The sequence below is a fragment of the Podarcis melisellensis genome, assembly GCF_964234715.1.
Source record: "Podarcis melisellensis genome assembly, chromosome: 16".
Taxonomy (NCBI): domain Eukaryota; kingdom Metazoa; phylum Chordata; class Lepidosauria; order Squamata; family Lacertidae; genus Podarcis; species Podarcis melisellensis.
This window is the reverse complement of record NC_138533.1, coordinates 543,553-553,874: the sequence shown is the minus strand read 5'-3', so window position 1 is coordinate 553,874 and position 10,322 is coordinate 543,553.

Sequence of the window (10,322 nt, the reverse complement as noted above, 5' to 3'; positions counted from 1 at the left end):
TGTTAGCCGCCCTGAGCCCAGCTCTGGCCGGTGAGGGCAGGGTATAAATAACATTTATTATTATTATTATTATTATTATTATTATTATTATTATTATTATTACAGTGGTACCTCGGGTTACATACGCTTCAGGTTACATATGCTTCAGGTTACACACTCCACTAACCCAGAAATATTACCTTGGGTTAAGAACTTTCCTTCAGGATAAGAACAGAAATCGTGCTCTGGTGGCGCGGCTGCAGCAGGAGGCCCCATTAGCTAAAGTGGTGCTTCAGGTTAAGAACAGTTTCAGGTTAAGAACGGACCTTTGGAATGAATTAAGTACTTAACCTGAGGTACCACTGTATTATTAATCCTGGGCGCCTCTCAAGCTAGATCAGCTGGGCAGCCGGGATTCTTTCATTGCGTGGGGTTGGACTAGAGGACCTTTGGAGATCCCTGCCAGTTACACAATTCTGTGGTAGTAAATCCCGCTGGTCTGGCTCTGCTTGCATCCTTGGCGTGCTGCTGTCCCTCAGCGCCCTTGGGGCAGGGAGACCCCACACGCTCCCTCCCCTCCTCCTCCTGGCCTGTGACACTGACAGAGCCAGGATGACCACGGCCTTCTTTTTCTAAAATTAGCCGTGGCAGATTCCCACGGGGAGTCTCTGTTTACATGTCCCCCGTCCGTTTTGCGGGTTGCGTCCGAGTGCCAGGCGGCGACGGACGGAGAGGGAGGCTGCGTAACGAACCACCAGGAATGAGGTCACAGACCTGAGAACAATTGCTCGTGCCAATTATACAGTTAATTATAACGTCAGGAGAGCCCGGCTGCAGGATCAGGCCAAAGAGGGACCAGCGAGTCCTATATCCTGAACTCACAGCTGTCAAATGCCCCCATAGAAGCTCAGAATCTAGATAGACTGCCTCTGGACTTGGAGGTTCTATGTTTACCAGCTCCATCTGGTACGCAGGATGAGACCCTTCCTGCCCACGGACTGTCTTGCTAGAGTGCTGCATGCTCTGGTTATCTCTCGCTTGGACTACTGCAATGCGCTCTCCGTGGGGCTACCATTGAAGGTGACTTGGAAACTGCAATTAATCCAGAAGGTGGGAGCCAGACTGGGGACTGCGAGCGGTCGCCGAGACCACATAACACTGGTCTTGAAAGACCTACACTGGCTCCCAGTATGTTTCCGTGCACAATTCAAAGTGTTGGTGCTGACCTTGAAAGCCCTAAACGGCCTCAAAGGCCCAGTAGACCTGAAGGAGCGTCTCCACCCCCATCGCTCAGCCCAGACACTGAGGTCCAGCGCAGAGGGCCTTCTGGCGGCTCCCTCCCTGCGAGAAGTGAAGTTAGAGGGAACCAGGCAGAGGGCCTTCTCAGTGGTGGCACCCGCCCTGTGGAACACCCTCCCACCAGATGTCAAAGAGAAGAACAACTACTAGACTTTTTGAAGACAACTGAAGGCAGCCCTGTTCAGGGAAGCTTTTAATGTTTGATGCATTACTGTATTTTAATATTTTTTTGGAAGTCGCCCAGAATGGCTGGGGAAGCCCAGCCAGATGGGCGGGGTATAAATTATTATTATTATTATTATTGTTATTATTATTGCCCACTGGATCAGACCCAAGGGGGCCCATCATAGTCCAGTATCCAGACACCAACAAGCATGATGGGGAAAGGTCAAAGGTCAAGATTTCGGTCTCCTTGAGCTTTTCAGCACAGACCCTCCAATTTGCAGATAAGCCGTGTGTTCCTTCCGCCCCAGAGAAGAGGCAGAGCTGGAGATGTGTTGTTGTTTTTGAGCAAGGAGCATGTCCACAAGCCGTTCTGAATCTCTCCCCACATCTGCCCTGTGCTGCTTCCCCCGCAGAGATCCTGCAGGGACTTGGCCGGATCTTGGCCAGTCACGGAAGAACCAGCTGACCAACCCAGCAAGGGCCGGAGATCCGCGGGAGTCCGGCCCTCCAGGGTTCCAGCTCCTTTCCTGCCCTGGCAGGAGACGCTGATCCTTCCTCTGCTTGAAGCAAGAATTGCAAAAAAAGAGATTTGCAGCGTCAGCAGGAGAGAGGCGCGCGGATTGCAAAGGCCAGGTCCGCGTTGCGTAAAGGACTCCCCCTCCTTGGCTGAGGCTGCCCAGAGCCCAGTGGGGGCCAATTATTGCCGCAAAGAGGAATTCGAGGGCAGGCTGATGTGATCGGATGGCGCCTCCTGAGATCAAAGCCCATGGCGACCCCGGGGCAAGCGCACAGTGCGCACTGGGGACACAGAGAGCCGCGTGGCACAGGACGTGGCGCTCTCGAGACAACATCCTCTGCGTGTTTGCCGGTCTCTGTTTCAGCTCCACATCAAGGAGTGCGTATGTGTGAGCGACACATCGCATCACTCAAATAAGTAAGCCAAGGCGCGCGTGTGTGTGTTTCTGTGCCATCCATCTAAAGCACATTTAAAGCACATGACTTGATAAGAACATCAGGACCTCAGAAGAGCCTGTTGGATCAGCCCAGTGGCCTGTCTCTTTCAGCCTCCTGCTCTCACCGTGGCAAACGCCCCAAAGAACCAAGTTATGCAGATAGACTGCTTCGGTACCTGGAAGCTCCACCGTAACACCACCCTGTACCTGGGCCAGGCCAAAGGGGGCCCATCTAGTCCAGGGCCTTGTCCTTGCAGAGGCTGAAAGCCCCTAAGAACCCAGGTAGACTGGTCCTGGCCCTGGAGGCTCCATCGGAACATCAGAAGATCTCGGCTGCTGGATCAGGCCCAAGGGGGGGGCCAACTAAGTCTGCATCCTCTTCTCACAGGGTCCAGCCAAGAGCTGCATCATCTCAGAGGGGGTCAGGGCACCCCTCAAAACCCCTGAGAGCCCAACTTGCTCCTCTCGCCCTTGCAAGGTCTTCTAGACATGCCAGGAGAAGACACCAGGATCCTTCCCTTCTGCAAAGGGGCCGTGTTTCTCCTCTCACCCCAAAAAACCTGCCAGGAAGGAAGCTGGGACACACAGCCCATCCACCGTCCTGTTCCCTGATTCTTCTTGAGCCACATTATAAATCCCAAGCTGTCCCTGGTTTTTGGGGGGGGAGATTCTCTCTGCCTCAATTGTCATTCAGAGGAGGGCTTGTTGGAACTGAATAACTGCATGGGGGGTGGGAAAAAGGGAGGAAGAACAAGGGGGGGGGGAGAGAAAGGACCTCATTTCTGGCTGCCTCAGGGACACACAGAGAACGCTAAATGCCTATTGCCAAAGTCCTTGAGCCGTGGAGAGAATCGCAAGAGGCCTCTGGGGAAAAGTAAAAAGACACACACACACACCGCCTATGGACCCACAACTCTGGGCCCCCTTGCCAGGCGGGGCAGAGGGAGTAAAACACAGAGGAAGGTGTTCCCCTTCTCTCCCTGGAGTCACAGAATCATTGATTTGCAGGGGTGCAAGGTACACCCAGGGGTCATCTAGTCCATCCCCCCTGAAATGCAGGAATCACACCTGAAAAATCCCCGGCAGGTGACCATCCCACTCTCTCCTTATAAACCTCCAATGAAAGTTGGGGTCGCTTGAGGACCTTTGAGGACGTTGCACGGGGTTAGACTAGATGGCCTTTGGGGGTCCCTTCAGATCCTACAATCCTCAGATCATTGTTGGAGGGCTTTATGCAGAGGTTGAATGGCCATCGATAGCCTCCTCCATGAATTTGTCCAATTCTCTTTCAGATCCATCCATGTTGGTGGCCACTGCTGCCTCCTGTGGAAGAGAGTTCCACAGGTTAACCATGCGCCGCCTGAAGCAGTCCTTTCTTGTCTCTGTCTGGCGTCTTTCAGCTCCCCTGGCTGCCCACCAGTCCCAGGAGAAACTCTTGAGGCCCTTTCTAGAGCGATTCTACGCACCTCCATCATGTCGCCTCTTCCTTGCCTTTTTTCTCTCCGTGGAAAATTAGTTCTGGCTCTTCTTCACAGGCCTGCATTTTATTCCTCCTCTCTCTGAGCTGTGCGGGTTCAGTCCCCATGGAAACAGCCAGACCTCCTGGCAGCCCCAAAGGCAAGGAGCTGCCCTAGGAGGGAGAGGACGGGCTGGTCTTGGGAACAGAGGAGCCCTGGCAAGAGGCGGCCAAGGCATTAATCACAGCTGCCAGCCTGCTTTCAGAACCAACACTGTCCTCAAACTCCAGGGAAAAACCTTGTACATTTTGCACTGAGCTTGAGGTTAGACTAAATCAGCGCTTACTAAACCTTTTCGCCCTTTTCGCCTCCATAAACCCATCCCTATAAAAAGCATGAATGAGAACAATGCTAGCAGGGAAGGAGGCTTCAGGGGGTGCAAATGCCCCCGACTTTGACACTTTTTGTTGTTGAATTTATTAAGTGGTTTTTTGCAATTCATGTGCAACAAACTGCTAAGGCTTGGACTTTTTCTTGTGTTATCCTCTTCCTTAGTGGGCTGTGCAAACCGCTATTCTGAATAATGCTTTAAAAACACAGCAACAGGGTAGTGGGCAGTGGGGGTGCGTTTATGGGACCAAGGGGGAGCTGGTCCCCCAAAGTGTGGGAACCCCTGCTCTGGGAGGGCCCCCCCCAACCTTGCACTGCCCAGAGATTGAGGTGCCCGTATTTATAGCCCAAATAAGACAGAGCTCCTCATTGTTGTCTCGACTCTCTTCCAGATCTCCAGGAAGCAAAACAATGTTTGCATTCAGGGGGATATTTTTCTCTGGGAATGTGTGTGTGTGCAGCGCTTGGAAGCAGGGGCTGGGTTTGGCGGGGGGGGGGGGCGGGAAAGAGGAAGAATAATGGGATTCTGCAATGGAGGGGGCTAGGGCACCTCACGGTTCCGTTCTCCGTTATGGAACTCTTGCCTCATTTGGGGCTTTTTTGCTCCCTGGAATCTGGCACGGCTTCTCGCCAGGCTGGATCCTGCCTTTTGAATATGGTCGGGGGGGGGCGAGGGGCCGTCTCTGCAGCAGACCTGGAGATGCTATTGCACCAATGCAACCAGCAAAAGGGTGACTAGGGCCATCTCAGTTTCACGGGGTTTGGCTTGGTCTGTTCAGGACATACAGTGTATGACATATAAGTACTTAATTCATTCCAGAGGTCCGTTCTTAACCTGGAACTGTTCTTAACCTGAAGCACCACTTAAGCTAATGGGGCCTCCTGCTGCTGCCGCTGTGCCGCCAGAGCACGATTTCTGTTCTCATCCTGAAGCAAAGTTCTTAACCTGAAGCACTATTTCTGGGTTAGCAGAGCCTGTAACCTGAAGCATATGTAACCTGAAGCGTATGTAACCCGAGGTACCACTGTATCTGGAAATAGTGTTTGGGTGGAATATCCGAAAATCGGTTAAAATGTCCGGGGAAACCACGTTCAAAATCTCCTAAAAGCTCAACAACTTTTGTGCTGGATTTTCACTTTTTGGAATAGGGCAACCATAGGCTAGATGATTCTCCTTTTTGCCAACCTTTGGTTCTCCGCATTTGCCCGCTTCAGCTTGCTTTAAAGCCCCAGTGAGCATTCATCAGCACTTTTTACTGCAAATTTACCCCAATATGCCAATTCCTGGGTTCTTGGGCACCCCTGGCCACTGTGAGAAGAGAAGGCTGGACTCGGGGACTTCTCTTTGGGCCCTTCTGGTGTCCTTGTGGAACCTCCAGCTCCAGAGGCAGTCTATCTCACTTCCTGGGTTCTTAGGGACATTTGGCCCCTGTGAGAGCAGGAGGCTGGGCTGGACGGGCCCTTGGCCTGATCCTGCAGCAGCAGGGCTCTTCTTACCAATGATGAACAATGCTGATCAGAGAGCCTTCCCCAGCTGTGCAAATAAATCCAGGAAGCTGTGGTGAGATTGCCCAATCCATCTCTGGAAGGGGCCATGATAATCTGAGCAGAGGAGGATGTGCTCTGTGGGACGACCCAGCAGCCCTCCAAACAGCTCCGGGTTGGAAAGATGTTGGAGCAGCTCTTTGGTGCAGCAGGCAATTCAGGGGCTTGGAGGGGCCTGTTGGGATGCCCCCCCTCGCCATGGGGAGGAGAGCCTCATGTTATCCCAGGTGGGGACCTGCCAGGGTCATCCTCGCATGACAGCCCCGCCAGGACCTTGGAAATGATAATAATAATACTAAATAAATACAAATAAGCAGGAGAAATCCACAGGCCTCCCCACAGCTGGGAAGGAAGGAGGAATGTGGCTTTGCTGCCAAAGGGTCACCATCTCTTAGCAGAGAAGGGAGAGGAGGGGAGGCAGGAGAACAGCCCAGGAGGAACAAACCCCCAAAACATGCAATAGGCGGATGCTGAGCTCTCATGGTGCTTATAAGGGAGGCAACCCACAACATCCTGCTTCCTGTTATGCAAAAATAAAGGTAAAGGTAAAGGGACCCCTGAGCATTAGGTCCAGTCATGGCTGACTCTAGGGTTGCAGTGCTCATTTCGCTTTACTGGCTGAGGGAGCCGGAGTACAGCTTCCGGACTAAGCCGCTTCTGGAAATCCCTGTGGAACTCCCTCCCACAAGAGGCAGTGAGAGCCACCAACTTGGGTGGCTTTCAGAGGGTTGCACAAATTCAGGGAGGTGAGGGCTATCGCTGGGTACCAGCCAGGAGGGCAGCAATTCTTCTGAATACCACTTGCTAGAAACCACAAGAGATGTGAGCACTCATGCACTTAAATCCTGCTTGTGGGTTTCCGACTGGGCATCTGCTTGGCCACTGTGAGAACAGGAGGCTGGACTAGCTGATAACCCCAAAGTCGCGGGTTCGATCCCCTTCTAGGACAGCTGCATATTCCTGCATTGCAGGGGGTTGGACGATCCTCAGGGATCAAGTCCAACTTGTATGATTCTTTGATTCAAATTATTCAAACTAGACGGGCGGTTGGCCTGATTGAGCAGACCCTTAGGTCAAGGTAAAAGGACCCCTGACTGTTAGGTCCAGTCGTGGCCGACTCTGGGGTTGCAGCGCTCATCTCGCTTTACTGGCCGAGGGAGCCGGCGTACAGCTTCTGGGTCATGTGGCCAGCAGGACTAAGCCGCTTCTGGCAAACCAGAGCAGCACACGGAAACGCCGTTTACCTTCCCGCCGGAGCGGTACCTATTTATCTACTTGCACTTTGACGTGCTTTCGAACTGCTAGGTTGGCAGGAGCAGGGACCAAGCAACGGGAGCTCACCCCGTTGCAGGGATTAGAACCACCGACCTTCTGATCAGCAAGCCCAAGGCTCTGTGGTTTAACCCACGGCGCCACCCGTGTCCCCTCTTTTCCCCTTATCCCTGTCCTTATCCCTTTTGAGAAACTTCCAGGGGAGGAGAGCCCACTTTGCCAGGTTGTCCGTTCCCCCGTCCAATAGTTCTTACCCTCCGAAAGTTCTTCCTAATATTTAGCCAGAATCTCCTTTCCTGCAGCGCCTCCTTCCTCCTTCTCCTGCCCCACTTTCCTCCTGCCTCTCCCATTCTCCTTCAATCTCTGGGGCTGGGATGAGAGCGCCCTGCCATGGTCAGAGCCAGGATGCTTTTCCTGGGAAGCGGAGTCCACATGGCTCCTCGCTCTCCTCACATGCTCTTTCCTGGGTCTCAGATTCCAGCGCTGGCCTGCGTGGGCCCAGGAATGAGCTGGGTCTCTGTAAGGACACTGTCCTCCACGGATGGGGGCCTCAACATGCTCCCTGCTTCTCCAGATCTCCGGCCTCCTCCAGGCTGGCCCTGACGGGGGTGTTTCTTCTCTGCAGCACAAACAAGGTTGCGACAGAAACCGCCGGCTAAATTCCGACGGAGAGCAGGAAAGATACGAGTGAAAATATTAGCCAACTAAACGTAGTCGCATTTCCCTACCTGCCAAAAACAGTGGTCTCCTCGGGTCACTGTCCCGAGTTTCGCAGGTGGATTTATCTGTGTTCCAAAAGTTATAAACCACTTCATTGTAAAGATAAAAAAGGGGGGGGAGTTCCAATTAGAAGAATTCACAGTGATAAATTAAGACTGAATTGGAGAAGTGCTGGAATTGCAATGAGGCTGAGGGTACGTTCTGTCCTATGTGGTGGACTTGGAAAATATGCGCAGCTTGCAGATTTAACTTATAGGATAAGAAGCTGTGTTGGTCTGCCATAGTCAAAACAAAACAAAATCCTTCCAGTAGCACCTTAAAGACCAACAAAGTTAGTTCTTGGTATGAGCTTTCGTGTGCATGCACACTTCTGGTATCTGAAGAAGTGTGCATGCACACGAAAGCTCATACCAAGAACTAACTTAGTTGGTCTTTAAGGTGCTACTGGAAGGAATTTTTTTTGTTTTGATTATAGGATAAGAGAACAAGAAGAACATACATTTAAAGAAGACTGGAAAATGTTTATTGAATATATGGGGGAATTGAAAACATTGGCAGCATTAAGATAAATTCAGCAGTGTAAATGAGTTTTGATGGATGAAATAATGGAATACTTACTGAATGGTTTAGTTTTTGTAAAATATGCAGGGATTTATGGCATGCAAACTGAACCACGGAAAGAGAAGAAGGGGACTTAAATCAATATTCTAAAAGGTAAAATAGAAAAACTTCCTCCCCCCCCCAAAGGAGACCAGGGGGGCAAATACACCTACAATTTAAAAGCAAAACAGAGGCATTCTAAAACAGCCTAAAAACAGTCGAAAACATCTTTTAGAAATATGTTATGGTTTAAAACCAAAACCAACCAGCATTATCTGGACTGAAATAGATGGGGCCCGAGGGTCTGACTCAGTTTCTTTGCTCCTCCCTAAATCTGTCTGTCGGCCTCCATGAGGACTAGAGGCTGTGTGTGTTTTTAGTGGCAGGACCATCACTCAGTGGCAGAGCGCTTGGCTTGCACACAGAAGTTTGCCAACACAACCCCTGGCATCTCCAGGTCAGGGTCAGGGCTGGGGAAAGACCCCCTCTGGCCCAAACCCCAGAGAGCTTCATAGAATTGTAGAACTGTGGAGCTGGAAGGGACCCCGAGGGTCATCTAGTCCAACCCCTTGCAATACAGGAATCTCAACCCAAAGAGCCATGACAGAAGACCAACTCTGCTTAAAACCGTCCAGTGGAATCTGCTGCCAGGCCAGGCTGGACCAGAGGGACCCCAAGGGCCTGAATGGGAGCAAGGCTGTTTCCCGGGAGTTGCTGTCCAGTAATAATGGTTGAAATTAAAAGACACCTGCTTCTTGGGAGAAAAGCAATGACAAACCTAGACAGCATCTTAAAAAGCAGAGACATCATCTTGCTGACAAAGGTCCGTATAGTAAAAGCTATGGTTTTCCCAGTAGTGATGTATGGAAGTGAGAGCTGGACCATCAAGGAGGCTGATCGCCGAAGAATGGATGCTTTTGAATTCTGGTGCTGGAGGAGACTCTTGAGAGTCCCATGGACTGCAAGAAGATCAAACGCATCCATTCTGAAGGAAATCAGCCCTGAGTGCTCCCTGGAAGGACAGATCCTGAAGCTGAGGCTCCAAGACTTTGGCCGCCTCATGAGAAGAGAAGACTCCCTGGAAAAGACCCTGATGTTGGGAAAGATGGAGGGCACAAGGAGAAGGGGACGACAGAGGACGAGATGGTGGGACAGTGTTCTCGAAGAGACCAACATGAGGGAGGCAGTGGAAGACAGGAGTGCCTGGCATGCTCTGGTCCAGGGGGTCACAAAGAGCTGGACACAACTAAATGACTAAACAACTGTAATGGTTGTAAGTTGTTTGAAACTGTTTTTCTTAAATGTCGTGACCTGCCCTGGGACCTCAGGTGGGAAAGTAATTAAGAAACCAGAGAACAAATAATAAGTGTGTCTTCCTGGCCCTGCTGAAAGATGGAGACACATCCGTCCGTTTGGCTTCTGGCGACACGAAGTGGCTGTTTCTGAGACTGCACATGGCAGGGCCTGGTTGTACACAGAGTCAGAGAGGGATGCTCAGCACTGGCTAAATCCACAGCTAAATGCACGCCCCTCACACACACACTTTACACCCATTTTCCTGACTCACACCAGTGGGAATCAGGGGCGCCGAAGGGTGGAAAAGAAGACCTTTCTCCTTGTTTATTTATTAGAATTTTCTTCATTTTTCCAAACCTTCTCAGTGCAAATGCAGGTTCCAAATTTCACAAGAATATAAGAGCCTGGTGAATCAGGCCAAAGGGATCAAGTCCAGCCTTCTGTTCTCATAGTGGCCAGCCAGACGTCACAGAAGGAAACCTGCAAGCAGGATCTGGGCGCAAGAGCATTTTCTCCAGCAACTGGGGTTTGGAAGACTGTTTTATTCCCAGAGGCCTCTGGGAGCTGACTATTTTTAAAATAAAGGGCTTTTAAATGATGCCACACTGTTTTTATGATCTGCATTTTGGCAGATCTGTTTTTGATG